Source organism: Pogoniulus pusillus, chromosome 12 (genome assembly GCF_015220805.1).
Source record: "Pogoniulus pusillus isolate bPogPus1 chromosome 12, bPogPus1.pri, whole genome shotgun sequence".
In the NCBI taxonomy this organism is placed as follows: domain Eukaryota; kingdom Metazoa; phylum Chordata; class Aves; order Piciformes; family Lybiidae; genus Pogoniulus; species Pogoniulus pusillus.
The window spans coordinates 25,317,308-25,337,632 of NC_087275.1; positions in this window are offsets into that span (position 1 = coordinate 25,317,308).

Genomic DNA, 20,325 nt, shown 5'->3' on the forward strand with positions numbered 1-20,325 from the left:
TGTCTATTTTGAACTCCAGTGTGGCAGTTCAAGGTACGTGAATAGTCTGGGCTTGATGGTTATCTTGGGACCAGTAATGTTATTATACTCCTCATGAAGGAATCATGAGTTGTTCCATTCAGTGTTATGTATTCATTGTACATATATGTGTGTGTATAACACACACGCACACACATATATATGTTTGCTTTGAATAGCAAAGTGATTTCTGAAGGTGGAAAAAATATATGAGATAAACTAGGTTAAGACAAAAACCAATCCTTAAAGTAGTGAAATAAGTTCCTTGCCAGATCGAATTCTGAATCAAGTAAGAAGTTGTGTAAGTGCTGTTTGCCAGTTTTTGTTCAGTGATAAGAGAAGGAAGGTATGAAAGGAAAAAAACAAGAGAAAAGAAAAGGAAAAACCCACAAAGTACCAATGTTAATGAGTCTGTATGATGAATTAAAAAGAAGGCAGTGTTAATAAGGAGAGATAAAGATATCCAAACAAATAAGACTGGAAGTTGTGAGGACAAAAATAACACCTTCCCAAGGGTACTAAGGGGAGTATGAAATGCAACTGGTATCTGTTGCCACTAGGAGATAGATTTTTTTTAAGGTCAAGAAGAAAAGCTGTTTGTTCAATAAATGTTTTTGTCTTCTGTTTGAAAGAAGCAGAGGAATCCTCCACGTGAGGGTGAAGAAGTCCAGCCTGCCAGATAGTTTGTGTCCTGCAAGCCCTTCTCTCCAGTCAAGGGCAGGGATGCTTATTCCAGTTTTGTGTTCCTGGGACAGTAGCATCCAAATTACCACCAGGCATCAGGTGAGGACACAGGCCAGATGTGCATGTTACGTTGCCCTTTAATGGTAGCAAAACCAGTCCCTGTGTTTGTATCAGTGCAGGCTGCCATAGTGCTCTGTTCTGCACACCCAGTGCTGCACTAAGGGAGGGCGTGCAGCTGGTGGCGTTTGGTGCAGGGTGTAAGCATAGCTCCACCGCACCCATGCAGTTAGTTAGGGGCATCTTCAATTGATTCTGTTTGTGTTTAAATTACAATGACTCCCTATAGAATCAGTGACTAAGTGTCACAAAGAAGATCTCCTTTTTTATCATCTGTCAAGATAATAGTCTGTTTAAGATATTCTGGCAGTCGTTTTGAGGTGTGGCTTTGTGACAGCCTCAGCACTTTGCAGAACCTTCTTATTCTAGGATCAGTGACTCAGTCACATATGCATTCTTGGGTTAGGATTCTTGAAAACTCCCTTTGCACATCACATTTTTCAAGGATATAGGTATATATGTATATAATTCCTTGTCACCCACGTGACAAAAATTATGCTCCAATTTATTTGCTTCTCTTCAGGCCACAATAACTCTGTCCTTTGTGATGATATGTTCAAATCACAATTTCCTTAAAAGCACAGTTGGTCAAACTGCTCAGTCCCCAGTCTGCACATAACCACTGGCCTCCTGAGGAAACATTTGGGATTTGCCTCATAACACTGATTTTCCAGTACCTTCTTGAAAAGAACCTTGAGATAACATATGTAACAAATTAACATTGCTAATAGTTCAGTAATGGATTAAATAGTCCGTGTAACAAACTACATGTTGTAGGGCTGTATAACACCCTGTCCTACTGAGACTTAGTGATGCCCATATTGTAATTTCTAGCTGATATTTTTCAGTTTTCTTCTTGGTTTGTTGAGACAGTGTCACTGATTGTGATAATAAATTCATAAGAAGCATACATTTAAATTAAAAAATAGATTAACTAGATAATGTATAATATATATTATAATACACACAACAATATATATTGTATCATATATATAGTCACTATAAATTAATTATTAATTAATATAAATACATTCATAATAAAAAGCTTTCATCCACAACTTCCATTCAGCTCTTGTTCCTGTTACAGTAATTGTCATCTACTAGGGGTTCTTTCTACATTGTTTTCAGTCATTCTTATTGGAGAATGATGTTTGGTTGTACATATAAAACCTGTTAAGTAATGAGGGCTTTGATGTTAAAATATGACCTTACTGCAAAGACACAATGATAGATGTTTTTTTGCTTTTTTGGCCACACCAGCTGACTTTTGAATCAAAAAGCTTGTTTATGGTGAATATTTGCTTCCATTTCCTAATACATTTTTGAAACTATGTGGTCAGCTCCTTTGGCAGGAATGTCTGGTTTCCACTAGGGATGGACTTTACCAGTTCAAGGGATATCAGTTTCTATGAGGTACTTTCCTATTTTTGCAATACAGCTCCACACAGTAAAGTAAGAGAAGCTGCTGGCTTACAGTCTTCTAACATACTTTTAAGATGGTGGACCTTTTTATCCTTTATTAGGTCAACTCTCTTTCTATTAATCCTTGCAATAATGTAACTTAATATCAGCAAAGCACACAGACCTGGTAATACTGCAATCAGATTCATCTGCTGTTGTTATAACATTTGAAACTAATGAGGAAACAGCTTTTCAAGGAGCAATGATTCATAGAATGAAAGAATCACAGACTGATCTGGGCTGGAAGGCACCTCCAAAGGTCATCTAGTTCTCTGCAGTTAGCAGGGGCATCCTCTACTAGATCAGGTTGCCCAGATCCCTGTCGAGCCTCACCTTGGATATCTCCAGGGATAGGGCCTCCAATACTTCCCTTGGCAACCTGTTCCAGTGTGTTCCATCACTCTCATAGTAAAGAACTTGTTCCTAACATCCAATTTAAATCTACTCTTCTCTAGTTTGAAGCCATTCTCCCTTGTCCTATGACTGCAGGCCTTTGTAAACAGTACCTCTCCAGCCTTCTTGTGGGCCCCCTTCAGGTACTGGAAGGTCATTATTAGGTTTTCCCAGACCCTCCTCTTCTGCAGGTGGAACAATCCCAGGTCCCTCAGCCTGTCTTCGTAGTAGAGGTGTTCCAACCCCCTGATCATTTTTGTGTCCTTCTCTGGACCTGCTAATTCTCCTTGGCTGTGTATTGAAACTTGTAGCCTTTCATCTCTCTGTATGAATGCTTTAATCACATCATTGCCTATCAGTGAGAATTTTTCCCAAATGGATTTCACAGTCTACAGTATTCAGTGTTCCATTCACTACACCTAAATTTCCTAATAAAGTACTTAAAATACTACCTCTCTCTTTCAAGTATTTCTCAATCCACTGCTTAAATAGGCTTTGCTCAGCATATATTGCAGTTGAATAATTAAGAAATGTAACGGAATAGTCACTTGAGTTAATTTGAACCATATGTAACTCTCTACTCCAGATTTGAAAGACCCTCTGACTTTCTATATTGCCTTTGGAAAGTTAAGCTTTTGAGGACTTCGATTCCAATGGCAGTTGATATTTTCCCAGTAGAAGGAAGCAGTGTGAACATATGGAGATAGTTTGTGAGCATGTGTAGGTCCAACAGTGGTACAAAGCAGTCTGGCCTGATTCTGGCAAAGCTGAATGTTTGATGGTGTTCATGTGGCATAATGGTTGCTGATGCAGAGCCACAAATGCACAGCTGGCTAGCAGGGCCAATTGTAAATGCTCTAATATCTCAAAACCGAATCCATCTGCAGTGTGTAGGAGGTTTGGGGGACAGGGTACAAACTAAGTCCATAGGAGCCTTTTGGATGACCACCTGGGAAAACAAACACTGTTTAGTTCTTTTTTCACCTGTTTACAAAGTGGAAGGAAGATGCTCCTGTGAAAAGAGCTATCGTGTAGCTGTGGTGCAATTATATAATGTGGCATTTTAGCAATGCAGAATTCTGAAGTAAACCATGTCGAGCAATAATGAAGGACTTATGCACAATTTCATGAATGAAGGAAACCCTTAGGGCAACCTCTAAGTTTTGGACAAGTGAAATATTCCTGCAGACAGAGTAAGGAAACTTAGAAAACAAGTAAAAGATAGTGATACAAGTTGTGCTGAGGTACTGTCTGCTGTACTCATGGTCCTGAGAGCAACCATTGTGGTTTGATTGATACATGCTTCTTGAGACTTTGATTTGAAGGGAAGTGAAAAGAGCACAACACTGCTGGCTGTATGCAGGATTGCTTTTTGAATGGCAGCCTTAGCTGAAATACTGAAAATGTTCAACCTAACTAACAAACTATAAAGTGTTTTGTTTAGAATTTGAAGAATGAATTTTTACATCTACACTGGAATTATCTAACACAGATATGCTTTTGTTTAGGTGATTTCCAGCCAAGGTACTTCTAGAAATATCCTGAAGTGTTTTAAAATTAAGTCAGTGGGCTAATGAGACTATTAATAGTAATGAGGCTATTTTATAAAGTCTAATTAATGTTGAATGTAAAAGGCAAGACCCAGATGGTCAATAGTCACTGGTGTGGGTGCAGTTCCGGGCCCCTCAATTCAAGAGAGATGTTTAGGTGCTGGAGCGTGTCCAGAGAAGGGCAATGAGGCTGGTGAAAGGCCTGGAACACAAACCCTATAAGGAGAGGCAGACGGAGCTGGGGGTGTTTAGCCTGGAGAAGAGGAGTCTCAGGGGTGACCTCATTGCTGTCTACAACTAGCTGAAGGGAGGCTGTAGCCAGGTGGGGGTTGGTCTCTTCCGCCAGGCAACCAGCAACAGAACAAGGGGACACAGTCTCAAGTTGTGCCGGGGGAAGTCTAGGCTGGATGTTATGAGGAAGTTGTTGCCAGAGAGAGTGATTGGCATTGGAATGGGCTGCCCAGGGAGGTGGTGGAGTCACTGTCCCTGGAGGTGTTCAAGAGAGGACTGGATGAGGCACTTAGTGCCATGGTCTGGTTGACTGGATAGGGGTGGGTGCTAGGTTGGCCAGGATGATTTTGGAGGTCTCTTCCAACCTGGTTGATTCTATGATTCTATGCTATAACAATTGCACTAGTTGTCCTGCTGAGGTCCCTAATTCATATGGTACTTTTCTGTGGTATCTAATTCCCCTTTAACTACAGTTTGCACCCTGTCTGTTCTAACAGCCGATTTAATTTTCCAGTGGCTTCTTCTTAGATGAAACCTTGTTGATGTTTCCTTTTACTTCACAGTATATTCCAAACTGTAGCCTGTGCCTCACTTAAGTTTTTACTTAACTCACTCTCTCTTCTGGGAAGTGTTCACCCTGTTGCATGCTGGTGTTCCTTTCCTGCAAATTTCATAACACAGCTGCTGTCCTTAATCCTTCCGTGACTGCATCACATTCATAATTATACTTGGGCTTGGATCCTGTTTTCAGCTTGCTTCCCAAACACTCCAGTGCCTGAACTGCTCATCCAACAAACTCTCTGGCTACCTTTAACTTGGTTCTCATTAATATCCATGCCTTCAGAAACACATTTTACATTTCCTAACTGCCCATGGAAGGCATCCTCTGTTTGCAGATTAGGACCTCACTGAATCACGAATCTAACTGTGAAGAAAAGTTCTGCTTCATAGAGAAGGCAAGACAAAGGTGGTGATCCTTTTGGTTGGTTGCTTATACTCCTCACTTTCCACTACAGAACTGGTTACTGTTCCATTGCATAGTCAGCAATTTCCCACTGTGAAGCACATTTAAGGTATTTCAGCCTGGACTGCAGTCAGAACAAGACAAAGAATACCTTTTTGCCCTCCCTCAGAGTTTCAGGAAGAGCTTAACTGTGCTGCCCACATTCTTCTGCAAGCCTAGCAGGCAAATTACTACCACACCTCAGGTGAAGAAGCAGGCCAGGTTTGCACATTATGTTGCCTTTAATGACAGTAAACCAGTCCCTGTGTTTGTAGCGGTATCGGCTACGACAGTGCTTGGTTCTGCACAGCCAATACTGCAGCAGTGGAGGACGCACAGCTGGTGGCATTTGCTACAGTGCATGTGGGCATGGTCTGACGATAGCTCCACTTGTGCAGTTAGGGGATCTTAAGCAGCACCCACAGAAGGTGCTTGTTTTCCTTCAGCAGGCATCACAATTATAGTCTTTAATGGCACAAACAGTGTTTGCTTGGTCATGTACACATTCCCTTTACACAGAACTGTGTACAAGGATATAGGTGTGTATATATGCAGCACTTTTTAACCTAGTGCTTTTAATATCTGTGTATTTACAGCAATGTTACTGATACATGTTTTCATTTATTTGATTCTCTTCAGGAGAATTGGAATCAAATGGTTTGATTGGTGGGCACTTATCTTTCTTTCTCTGTTGTGGAATCCTAGGAAATTTAGCTCATTTGAGATGAATTTAGGTAACATGAATTGCACTATTAGAAGTCAATGTGGATGTTAAATGGTATGTATTAGCAGAAGAATATTTCACATTGGCAAACCTAGACAGCTCACACTCAACATTCCTAAAAGCAATTGTTTCTAGGATTGTCTCCTTCAAATGTCAGGTTGGAATAAGTCTTTGCATGTGGATAACTCTGAGGATCAAAAATGTACAAGTATTTCATAAGTATTCAAAATGTCCAAGGGTGAAGAGAAGATACTGGAGGCTTGCCAGATAGCAGTAGTTTTTGGCAAAATAGCAGAAGAATCATAAAGATTCTGTTGGTAAAAGAGAAGCATTTATTAAGCTTGCTAAAGATGATTTTATGAAAAGTAGTCTTTGTCCAATTTCTTTGATTTCCTTCTTGTGAACTTCAGTAAAACCTTTGATGTACTATAAATAGCATGCTGATAAAAATATTAGGACTATGTGGTATCAATAAAGTACATCTTAAAGGGATTAAGATCTGGCTCACAGGACTCAAAGAGTAATTGTCAGGAGGGAGTTAGCACTGGAGATGACATTTTTAGAAGGCTCTCTAGTGATTAGTCCTAGTTCTTAATCAGTTTCATTTTCATCACCTCTGTGTTCTTCCTTTTCAATCAATAAGCAGAAGTAAGTGAATAAAATTAATGGTGTTAGCATTGGTGAATGGTGCAAAGTGGTGAAGAACATGAGAAGCAAGTCACACAGAGTATTCTGGGTTACAAAGGAGAAAGTTTAGCTCAGTGAAACACACGTTGTACTTTAACACAAACTTCTAAAAGGATGTATGACAAGGAATAAGATTGTAGGTCTTACTTAACAGGACAGTCTGTGTCCTAGAATGAGAGGTTTTAGCAGAGAGGCAGCAGAGTCTCCCTGTGTGGTGTGCTGTAACAAAAGGTTTATGGTGCATAAACCCCACAACTCTTGAGGAGGGAATATGGAGGGGATTTTATCTCTCTCCATAAAATTCCTAGTGTATGCAGTTGTGATATCAACAAAAACATAGTTGAAAGAACAGAGAGTGGCACAGAAGAATCACAAAAATTACTCTGAGGCTGAAGAAAAGGTTTTACTGTAGCAGGCATCCTTGCTGCATAGTTGATTGATTCATCAATGCCCCTGACCACTGCTCCTTCAACAGTGTAGTTCTGTAAATCAAGTTTTTTTGTGCCCTCAAAAAAATGTATATGTATTTATATAATCTCTCAAACCAGTTTCTATTGGGGTCCACAAATGGGATTTACATATATAGATTTATATATAGATAGATACAGATATAGGTGTGGACATATAGATATTCCTGACTTACATAAGATGAAGGCCAGATATTTTCCTTTGGTTTGCTACTCTTGCAAATTTTCAGGAGCACACTTAACACTGCAATGCTTCTGTGTGTGCCTGGATACAGTAAGAGACCATCTTACCTTACAGCACCACAAAGAACATGATGTACGTGTTCAGGAGTCCTTAAGTATTCCACCAGTGAGCTGAGCACTGAATGAAGACACATGACATCCAGAAGGCTTTCACGAAGTGATTGTTAACATGCAGGCATCACTAACTTAACTGCCTTTCATCAAAAATAACCCACTAAAATACACCATGAGATGCTGAAAAAAATGAACTTCTTTAACTTATCAGGTAGAAGTTGCTCTCACAACAATGCATAAGCACTTTCAAAGGAAAATAATACTAAAAGGGTTCTCAAAGGAACCAAGCAAAACAATAACCTCTGTTTTATTATTGAGGCCAAAAGTATTCAAAGTATCAGTCTGGTACATTTTGATTTTGTGACTATTTTTAACAGCAAGGCTGATAAACAAACAGAACAATTGTCGAAAGAGGTTGGGGTTTCCACTGTTAATGTTATAAAATCAGTGGTGGATATCTCTTAGAAGACATAATGGAAATTTTCTTTAGGATATATTGGCCTATCCTAAAGTATTTTATGAAAAGATGAACAGCCTGTGCTATAACAGAAATCAGACTACAAGATCTAATACTGTCACCACAGGAAATAATCTATGAGTAAAGTATAATAAGAGCATTACAGAAGAAACTGGGTTGGAAAGCACCATTCAATTCTCTTATAAATCACCTCAACAGCTTTCTTGACATTGTGGGACAGAATATTTTAAAAATTTCCTACTAAGCCTCAAGTATTCACTCTGGAATTGCCATGAAACATATCTTAGGGAGCTGAAGTTGTTTAGCCTGCAAAAGAGGGGGCTCAGGGGAGACCTCATTGCTGTCTACAGCTACCTGAGGGGAGGCTGTAGCCAGGTGGAGGTTGGTCTCTCCTGCCAGGCAACCAGCAACAGAACAAGGAGACACAGTCTCAAGTTGTGCCAGGGGAGGTATAGGCTGGATGTTAGGAGGAAGTTGTTGCCAGAGAGAGTGATTTGCATTGGAATGGGCTGCCCAGGGAGATGGTGGAGTCACCATCCCTGGAGGTGTTCAAGAAAACACTGATGAGGCACTTAGTGCCATGGTCTAGTTGATTGGATAGGTTGGCCTGGATGATCTTAGAGGTCTCTTCCAACCTGGTTGATTCTACAATTCTATGGTTCTAAATATGTATCACATTGATATTCAGAAACCTGAACTGATTGGGAGAATGTAGGATGTGATTGTTAGATCTGGAAAAAACTGTAAGATCAAAGAAGTTGGGTAGAACACAAAAAGAGGACATGTATCCTTTATTAAGTTATACTTGCAATAGAGACAGGCAATGAAGAATGAATATTGTGGGTTTTCAGATGCTTGGGATTAAAGCAGTATTACTCTAAGTTCACACAGTAGTTATTCTTGCAATGAGGACATGGTACGTTAAAATTAACCTGCATTGCTGCAAGTGTGAAAGGTATTTCCAAAACTGAACCTAAAGGTTTGCTTTTCAAACTGCAACAATGTTAATTTACTAATTAATTTAAAGAGGTGATTTCACCATCACTCGCTGCCATTATATTGTTTCATTCAGGATCATGTAATGTGTTTGTTTTGAACAGCTACACCAATTTGCCATATAATTGCAAGATCTAAGTGGAATAAAGTTGAAACAAATTGGAGGAGACAAATTCAAGAGCTGTATCTTAGAGATATAACAGAACAATTCATATTGTGATTCCTAATTGTTAACAAGTCAGTAGATTGAAATGTGCTTTCAGAAGCTGTAGTGCTGACATCATCCCATTCAGCACAGAAGCTGCCTCTATTTATTTGTGCCCTTTGAAAGTTCCAGTCATTGATGCTGAACAAGCAAAAAGATACAAATACAATAAAAGCACATAGCAGGGGAAATGCAGGCTGAGTCATGGAGAGGAAAGAGAAGAAAAGATCAGAAATAAATAGGAAACAAATGAATCAAAAAGATGCTGCTCTGGGCAGGCTGGGATATGAGATAAATCACTGAACAGAAAAGAAAACTGACAAAATAATGACAATCAGAAAGAATGATGATAAGTGAATACAGAAGAGTAAATCAAATGTTAAATCTTACAACTAGAAAAATCAAAAAGAAGAAAGAAGATAGAGAGTAACTCAGGCAGAAAGAAAATCAACTTGAGAAAGGTAAATTTACAAAGTGATCTACAGAGAGAAAGATCTAAAAGCAGTTGAGTTTGTCAAAAGTAGTTAAGAAGGTCACAGGTAACAGAGAGAGCAATAACTAACAAAAGGGTCATATTGAAAATGGAATAATCAGTTTTACTAGGTAAGAAAGAGAAAGAGTAAGGACAAGCAGAGGGAAGAATCATTGTACTCCAAGCTTTCAGTGTATGCTGCAGCTTCTGATCGTTGCACAGATAATGGCAGGATGGTCTGAAAAAGTAAAGGCAGACTTTCTTCTAGTTTTATTTCCATCCATGCCTTTCTGAAATGGTCTTTCTTATTTACAGAAGAGAAAGCTGAGATATCTCAAAGTATTTGTAATAATAATATCTGTAATATTCCCTTAGTAGGAAATTAGGAAGAAGCCCTGTGGAAATATGGGCTATATTTAGTCATTCATTTTTAAAATACAATGTTTTTTTGTATGTGGCAATGGATATTCAATATCGAGATTTCTAAGAAGTAATACCAATCCTATGTTACTCCCTTTCAGAATCTAGGGGTGAAAAATGTCACCTTTTCTTTTTAACTCACTGGAAAACCCTTGCTGTTACTAAATGACAGTTGTGGGTTAGTCTGATCTACTGATCTAAACAGGATACAGTTGACATAAAAGAACCACTGTCTTCAGAAGCTTATTGTGAACCAACATGCATGATCTCCCTTCCTAAAAATGACTCATTGAGAGCAGAGTCAGAGAGCAGCTACAAAGAATTATCCTTGTTTAAAGAAGCTAAGTAACTTATGTAAGACACACAGTCATGTTAGAGAAGGCTGTGTACAGCCCCTCTACATTTTTAACAGAGAAAGTATAAGTGTAGATCCTACTCCTCAGACTCTTTTGGTTGAATGTGGTAATTTTACCCTTTGGGCTGTTTTTACATAGTATTTTCTGGAGTCAGTGTCTTGCTGCCTACACATGCCTGCTTCCCTGGTCTCTGGTCACCTCCCCAGATGGGCAGCTAATCAGCTGTTTCTGGACCTCAGGCCCTTCTGCCCCCTTGAAAGGATGCCAGTAACACAGCACCTCACTTACTCTCTGTGATATCACTGGAGCAACTCCAAAAAATAACTTTGAATATCTTAGAATCTGGGTGTTAGCATTAAAATCACAGGATCACAGGATGTTAAAAGTTGGAACGGACTTCTGAAGATCTTCAAGTACAACCCCCTTGCCAGAGCAGGGCCATAAAATCTAGTACAGGTCACACAGGAATGCATCCAGTCAGGTCTTGAAAGTCTTCACAGAAGGAGACTGCACAACCTCCTTGGGAAATCTGTTCCAGTGCTCTGTGACACTTACAGTAAAGATGCTCTTCATGTTGAGATGGAACATCCTGTGCTGTAGTTTCAAATCATGGAATCAACCAGGTTGGAAGAGACCTCCAAGATCATCCAGGCCAACCTAGCACCCAGCCTCGTCCAATCAACTAGACCATGGCACTGTGCTTCATACAGTCTTTCCTTGAACACCTCCAGGGATGACGAGTCCACCACTTCCCTGGGCAGCCCATTCCAATGCCAATCACTCTCTCTGGCAAGAACTTCCTCCTAACATCCAGCCTAGACCTCCCCTGGCACAACTTGAGACTGTGTCTCCTTGTTCTGTTGCTGGTTGCCTGGCAGAAGAGAACAACTCCCACCTGGCTACAGCCTCCTCTCAGGTAGTTGTAGGCAGCAATGAGATCACCCCTGAGCCCCCTCAGTTAGTACAACTCCAGCTACTGGAATTAAAGAATCAGTTAGATCTTGTAAGTCACAAAACTTTTATATTGATGAAAGTTTAATTAGATGGTCACAGGAGCTTTTTTTTTTTCCTTTCCCTTAACTGTTATGAAATGTCACTGATAATTATGAATAAACAACTTTGCTGACTAGCAGGAAATGCTTCACAATCTGTGGCAAGATGTAACAGATGTATTAAATACTGTGGATAGTTGGAGTCCTTGAATATACTACAGGATGATGGAGGAGTTATGCAGTGTTACCATAAAGTGATGATTATTGTGTCTTTCGCTAGAAACCTGAGAAACTTTGTAGTCTGTCTTCTAGCTCTGTGGGTAAAAATTTGCAGGGAAATGTTGCTGAAAGCTAAATTTGAGTTCAATATGCCACGATAAATTATAAGCAGATAATTCAAATATAGGGAATTTTAAATCAGTGTTAAAATGGTGGTGTACTTCCTCAACAGATAATGGCATTGGGTGCATGAACTTATTTTCAGAATGTGCCTGGAAATATAAAAATCCTGCACTAATAGAATTCAGCAGTGTAAAGTGCTGTGCTACATCTGACCACTCTTGGCAACAGAGAAAAGAAGAGCACTGTCATAAATATAGTAGCTTTCTTGATCTCTGCAGCTTAGCGCACAGCTGTTCTCAGTGCTTGGAGGCCTTGCAAGGGAAGACAAATGAGAAATAAGTCATGCATACAAATCTTTAGTGCATTACTGTGCTTGTGGCTGACAGGCCCAGCTAAGTGCCCCCTCTTAGGACTGATGGAGAGTTGTGGTCTGCATGCCATTGATTTGTACAAAATAAAAGCCAAATCCTGAAACAAGGTTCATTAACAGTTGAGAGTGCGGAAGAGAATAAAAACCACTGCCTTCAAACATTCTGCTTAATTGGAATAGCCAAGACCCTGAAATGTTTATCAAGAAAACTCTGCAGAAAGTGTGCTTTTGGCTCTTACACAGATCATGGAGACATAAGAAGAAGACACTGCTAAGAGCAATATTTTATTGAAAAGAAAAATACAAATAGTAGAATGTCACACCATGGTAGCTCACAGTGTACCCATATACACAAGTGCTTGACTGTATCTAGCAGGAACAGAGACTTCTGCCTTTGCCTTTCCTCTTCCTTCCCCTTCACTCCCTCTCCTATCCTCCCAGAGCAGGTCCATTACTGCAGTGCCAAGTAGGACTCATGAGAGCAGAAGTGGATCTCCTTTCGGCAGAGTGCTGGAAGATGCTCACTGTAACAGATTGATCAAGGTAAAATCAAAGTATATATTAGCCTGCCAAATTGCATTAGTACCTCTTAAATGGGATTTTTTCTATAGCTGAAAAATGCCTCTTGACTCTAAGTGAGATTACATTCATCCACCCTAAGCTTGGTTTCCTAGGAACCCATAGCAGTCTTGCAAATAATTTTCTTACACATTTTCTTTCACCAAATATGTAAGCAACTTCATCCCAGAGACATGGGGATATCCAGTTTGTACTAAAGCAGCTGTAAAGTTTTTGGAACCTCTTGCATTTTCAAACTGCACACCATGCTTTCTGACCTGCACAGTGCCCAGGCATAGCTAATAAGACAATGTCTTCTCTCCAAAAATGTCAGTAGGTAGATGGTTCTTTGGGTGGAAGGAAAAAAATGCTTTAGGAGACATCATCACTGTAATGTGTTTTAATATTTGTGTGTCTACAGTTTTAGGCATATCCATATTGCAGAATTATTACAGAATCACAGAATTGTGTTCAGTTCTGGAAGGGACATCGAGATGCTTGAGCGTGTCCAGAGAAGGGCGACGAGGCTGGGGAGAGGCCTTGAGCACAGCCCTACGAGGAGAGGCTGAGGGAGCTGGGATTGGTTAGCCTGGAGAAGAGGAGGCTCAGGGGTGACCTTATTGCTGCCTACAACTACCTGAGGGGTGGTTGTGGCCAGGAGGAGGTTGCTCTCTTCTCTCAGGTGGCCAGCACCAGAATGAGAGGACACAGCCTCAGGCTGTGCCAGGGGAGATTTAGGCTCGAGGTGAGGAGAAAGTTCTTCACTGAGAGAGTCATTGGACACTGGAATGGGCTGCCCGGGGAGGTGGTGGAGTCGCCATCCCTGGGGCTGTTCAAGGCAAGGTTGGATGTGGCACTTGGTGCCATGGTCTGGCCTTGATCTCTGTGTTAAAGGGTTGGACTTGATGATCTGTGAGGTCTCTTCCAACCCTGATGATACTGTGATACTGTGATACTGTGATAACATATCTGGTTGGAAGAGATGCTGAAAATCATCCAGTCCAATCTTCAACCCAGCACTGAAGGGTCCACACTAAACCATGTCCCGAAATACCAGGTCCATATGCTGCTTGTGCACCCCAAGGGATGGTGACTGCACCACTGCCCCAGGCAGACCATTCCCATGTCTGAGAAGCCTTGTGAAGCAATGTTTCCTCGCATCCAGCCTAAATCTCCCTTGGTGCAGCTTGCGACCATTTCCTCTGGTGGTACTGCTTGTCACCTAGGAGAAGAGGCTGCCCCCTCCCCACTCCAGCCTCTCTTCAGATAGCTGTAGAGAGCACGGAGGTGGTCCCCTCAGCCTGCACTTCTGCACAGTGAACAAGCCCAGCTCCCACAGGGAAGCAGGTGAGGTGCTCTAGGCCCTCTGCGAGGCTTGTTGCTGTTTTCTGGCCACAATCCAGCACCTCCAGCGTGCCTCTTACAGTGAGGGGCCCAGAACTGAACATAATGCTCCAGGTGTGGCCTCACCAGTGCTAAGTACAGAGGGGCAACCACCAGCCTATGCCTGTTGACCTCGGGGTTTCTTATACAAACCAGGATGCCATTTGCCTTCTTGGCTGCCTGGACACACTGCTGACTCGTTAAGTAAAAGCAGGTTTTCATCGTGGCTTGCTCCACTGATGTGTTTAGTGTGATTTACCGGCTGGGTCAGCACCGGGCCCATGGAGGAGTAGCCAATGCAGGCTGGCTGCGGACAGCAGCTGCGGACTCTGCCCTGGCAGGGTGGTTTGAGCACCACCTGCTGTACTGGGATAAAATGGACGCCTTGATGGCTGCTGAGGCTCGGGCCTTTTGGCCACAGACAAGCCTAAAGCAGAACAGACCTGCTTTTTTTTCATGCTCAGGCAAAGCCTTTCACAGAACTGCCTTAAAATAACCCAGGGATGGGGCTTCCACCACCCTCCTGGGCAACCTGTTCCAACGTCGCACCACCCTCGTGGTGAAGAACTTCTTCCTAACATCTAATCTAAATCTGCCCTCCTCTAGCTTGGATCCAATCCACCTATTCCTATCGCTACCTGACACCTGAAAAGCCTCATGTGGTATTTAGCCATTTACACCCCTTTTCCAGAGAACTGTTGGCAGGATCACAGGATGCTGGGGGTTGGAAGGGACCCAGAGAGATAATCCAGTCCAACCCCCCTGCCAGAGCAGGACAATACTGTCTAACACAGATCACAGAGGAACACATCAAGACAGGCCTTGAAAGCCTTCAGAGAAGGAGACCCTGCAACCTCCCTGGGGAGCCTGTTCCAGTGCTCTGTGACCCTTACAGTAAAGAAGTTCCCCCTTGTGTTGAGACAGAACCTCTTTTGCTGCAACTTACACTCACTGCTCCTTGTCCTATCCCAGGGAGCAAGTGAGCAGAGCCTGGCCGCCCCTGCCCCCGGCCAGCTCTCAGATATTTATAAACATTTATCAAATCCCCTCTAAATCTTCTCTTTTCCAGACTAAAAAGTCTGGAAAGATAGAAAGGTAGGGGTTGTTACAGCAGACGATGCTGCAGTGGTGGTAGCTTTCTGTTGAGAGGACCTCATCTCATGCGAGATACAGGAACTGTGCCACTTATGGATTAATCTAGGACATTTGGAAACAATTTCTGTAATTTCAGGAATGTGGACCCTTTTCAGTTAATAGAAAGTAATAAGCAGTGAAGAAATGAGATTCAGCTCTCAACAGTTCCCCAAACCATTAGCTCTGTGTGAACAGCCTACAAGACTGGTAATACTGGTGACCTCTATTCCCACTGGATAATTGCTTTTTTTAATGCATTGCTTGTTTCTCTTCTGGTCTTATAGCACTGATGGATGTAATTTTGTTGTATGCTATATAGGTGCTTAATGAAATTGCTGAAGGAAAGGTTATTGCTGAGTTTAAAAAATGTCAGCTCTTCAGTCTCAGTGAGTGTTCTACCTGCAACCCTCTCTTTTATCTCTTTCCCCCTCTCCCCCCTTTTTCTTAATCCAGTACATTAAATATTTTTTACTAAGACTAGGAAAAATTAGAAAATGCAAAATGCCCATCTTACAGAGCCTAAAGCACAAACAGATCTAATACTACCATAATCAAAAGACATGCTATATCTGTAGCTGATGAATTAGGCCACTTGATTGCAGGCAAATTAAACTGTCAATAAGGAGAAAGTACTGTGTGCTGAAAGGAAGAGCTGAGGACCTGTGGAACCCCTGTGTTGATGTGACCAGTCAGCAAGAGAAATGGATGTCAGTGAGAAGAAATCAATTTAATGTCTGCTTTATGCAAGATATCAACATAGAGAGGATATTAAACTGCATTAAGAGAAGTATCTACAGACAGCTTTACAGGTAGACTGCAGCATTTAAAAATTGCAGTTGACTAGATAAGGAGAGAAACCCTTAAATGAAGAAAAGCACATAAATCCAAGACCAAGATGAACAAGAAATATTAGGATAGTGATATATAAAATAATTACTGGAAAAGTTGAAGTCATGTGATTGGCCAATTTCCTCCTTTTTGCCTAGTATTTAGTGAAAAGTTAAAACAGCAATCTAGAAAGAAAGTATAACATTCACAGAAGAAAGCATATGTGTAGATATTGCATCATTAATCTACTGAGCAGCATGAATTCCTCAGAGTGTGTATCTTCTATGTCATCCAAGATACATTCTATCCTAATTCCCTTTTAGTGCAACTCTGAAGCTTTGCTATTGATTTTCAAGCCTGTCATTGGATGAAGACCCAGCTACAACTCAGCTTGCAACTCATGAAGACAAATGGGGTCTCCAAATGTAATGCAACAAGCTATGAAGGCCTTCATGAGGACTACAGATAGTATTTTCAGGTAAAGTGGATGGATAATGTGATGAATAACCATAGAAGGTTATACTGAGCCACAGTCTGACTGTATTTAAAGTAAATACACATATCTGTTTGGTAATGGTTTCTGGCTGTAATTTAAGTCAAGGGAGTAAAAACATCAAGTAGGTCAGAAGGCAGAGTACTTAAAAAGCTAAAAACCAGGGAGTGATAATCCAGACAATCACAATGCAAATTTAATTTCTCTCACTAAGCACTTAGACTCTAAGGAAGTAAACTGGATAAATGGCATGTGAAATGTAAAAGATACATATATCATAAAACCACACATAACTGTACCACAAAATGATCAGGCAGCAATTTTCAGCCTTCAGGCGAAAGAAAAGAAGTTCAATAATATCTGAACATGCTCCTTAATAATCTTATAATTACTGCCTAAGAAAGAAGATTCTTCCATTTGTAACGAGATAGCAGAAGGCATGCCTAAAGCCAGTGTGATATATGGAATTCCATTTTAAATGCCTGTGTAAGGGAAGGAGGAAGACTGGCCTCTAGAGGTACTAATGTCACTTCTAACCATAGTGGAAACTTAGACTAGACATTGATTTTATATCAGTGAAGTATGGCTAGATGAATCCCACCATTAGTAACGTTAGGAAATACAACTCATTGCGTATAGTGGAAATTTGTTATTGATTCATGGATGCCAATAGCTGTTGACATCTTGATATCAACCTGGAAAGTCTACTGCTGTGGTTCAGCATGGTAAATATCACAATTTATGGAGTCTTTAAAAGTTTCAGACAGCTGTTAAATTAGTCCTGATTTATATAAGAGATTTCCAGAAATATCCCTTCTCTGAATTTCCTGTTACCCATATATATATATGTAATTTCTCCATAGTCATATTCTGTTTTGATCAGAGATCTGCCCAGATCAGAAATGTACTTTTTCATCATGTTTCTCTGTATGGTTCAAAGATTATTTTTTTCTGCTCAGTAATTTTTATATTTGCCTAATACTGGAAATTCATAAGTGGATACAAATGCTTTTAGAGTTACTAAATCTTTCATGAGCAAGGATGTTTTCACACACTGTGACTAAAAAAGATACCAGATGTAGAAAGTGTTTCCACTGGAGCAGACCACAGGAGATAAAAGGCACATTTGCACTTCTGTGCTGAAATCTTTGGACTAACTGCAAGACCAAAACATTCAGCTTAGCACAATGTGCTGGTATTAGCCTCGGTCCCCAAATCAATGTTCTCGCGTTACAGTAGGCCTGTGACTTTCTCTCCTAGTCAGACTATTCTAAACTGAAGGATTACACTGATGAAATCACTCTGCTTCTGCTCTCTATACACATATAACAGCTCAGTGTGTGGCTCCTGGAGCCATAAACCATTTAGTGAATAAATGGAGATTGTGCATGTTTATCATATAGGTGTTTCATTTACCAATTTCTGCTGAGTTATTCTAAAGAAAAAACCCAAACCAACAACAACAGAAACAACAAAGTGGGAAGGGGAAGCCATTTGTGATTGCCTTGTCTAACTGACAATCCCTCTGTCAATCAATTTTAAAACTAATTGTGGTCCTGCTCCTTTCAAAGCAACCTGAGAGGGGAGGACATCTCAGAGATTGGCAGTTCTTACAAGTTTCATGAAGACTGATGGTTTCACTGAGCAAAGAAACCCAATAAAATCTTCATTAGTTCTGCTTCTCACAAAATGCTTTGTTTAGTGAAGAGACCTTTAGAGAGAATAAGAGCCCAAATCTGTCATTTTGAGCATTTTTGTTTTCCATTAAGCTGAGCAATTTGCAAGATTAGATGCAAGGGAATAGATCCTATTAGCCGTCATTATTTGGAGTGTGTTTCCATCTCCTAAAAGCTGATACAAAAAACACACACCCTTTGTTTGTTTTATCAGTAAGTAGCCCTATTTCCTTCTAGTATATTCTAAATATATTTATACCCTCTGAAGTAGAATAAATAGGTCATTGCTCACAGTTCAAATGACAGTTCTTTTGGACTCAAATTGCAGCACTGGCAGTTCATTCAAATTAATTATCTCATGTATCACTGACATTTCTAGTTGGAGCATTACTGACAAATAAACCACCCTTATTATAATTGTAACTGCTGGTTTTTTTTGTTTTCTTTTCCTAATCTCGTGAATACTTTCTGAAAGGATTTGACTGTGTTAAAGATTGCTGACTGAGAGCTACTTGTGATCTAGCAGATGACTCAGGGTGCACAAGCATCTAGAACATGGGATGGTAAGATCACTGTCTTGAGTTTCACTGTTCCCTAATGCATGTTTTCTATTAATGTTTTCCCCTGTGCAGCAAGGCAAAACAGCCTGGTGATGGTTTTCTAATTCTGCATCTCATTTTACACTGGCCATAGCCCCAGGATAGATCTGAACAACCTGGGGGCTATTTAATTTAAAACAAATGATCCCACTCTATTAAATGGAAGAAACTAATGATGATATTCTGATTTTCTGCCTGGAACCAGGGAAGATAGTCAGAGCAGCAGATAGCCAAACAAGTTTCAGGTCTGCCTCATCAAAGCTGGAAGTGACTTAGTTATTGGGGTGTGGTGGAGATTTATATAAGGTTATACTCTTGAATCTGATGACTATAACACAGTTTTGAGAAGCTGGCTGCGAAGGTGAATGAAATGTGAATTGTACAGCTTACTCCACTGTAAAATAGCATGGATTTCTTCAGAAGCAAAATAATTTTTAATGGGCTCATATAACTTTGCGATAAAGGAGAAAGAATATGCATAATCTGTACCCTGGCACTAGTTACAAAGGTTTCTGTCATCAAAATGAAGTATACCTGTTCCTTTAAAACAGTTTTCACTTTGGAGATGATTATTAGGTGCCTAATAAAAAACTGTTATGAAGCCAGCCTGTGTTGAAGAAAGGAAGGAGCAGAGTCAATTATCTAATGTGGTTTCATAGTGAGATATCATGATGGTAATGTTAAGCTTTGGGATATAATGGCCTGCAGAAGAGGAAGAAAGCCTACCCAAACTATTTCAGAGACATCAGGACTCTTAATGGAGAACTTGGCTCCTCTATACACAAGCCAAATCAGTTATCTTTTCTGTGCATATATCCATATCAAATTGAGTGAATCACGGAATCACAGAATCATAGAATGTCAGGGGCTGGAAGGGACCTCAAAAGACCATCTGGTCCAGCCCTCCTGCCAGAGTAGGATCACCTATACCAAATCACACTGGAATGCATCCAGATGGCCCTTGAATATCTCCAGAGAGGGAGACTCCACAAGCTCCCTGGGCAGCCTGTTCCAGTGTTCTGTCACTCTTGCAGTGAAAAAATTCTTCCTCAAGTTCACATGGAACCTCCTATGCCTCAACTTCCACCCATTGCCCCTTGTCCTGTCACTGGGCATCACCGAGAAGAGGCTGGTTCCATTCTCCTGGCACTCGCCCCCCCATGTACTTATAAACATGAATGGAGGTCACCACTTAGTCATGTCTTCTCCAAGATAAAAAGCCTCATCTCCCTCAGTCTGTCCTCATAAGGAAGATGTTTAACTTCCTTAATCATTTTGTGGTTCTGTGCTGGACTCTCTCAAGCAGCTCTTTGTCCTTCTTGAACTGGGAGCCCCAGAACTGGACACAATACTCCAGATGTGGTCTCACCAGGGCAGAGTAAAGGGGGCGG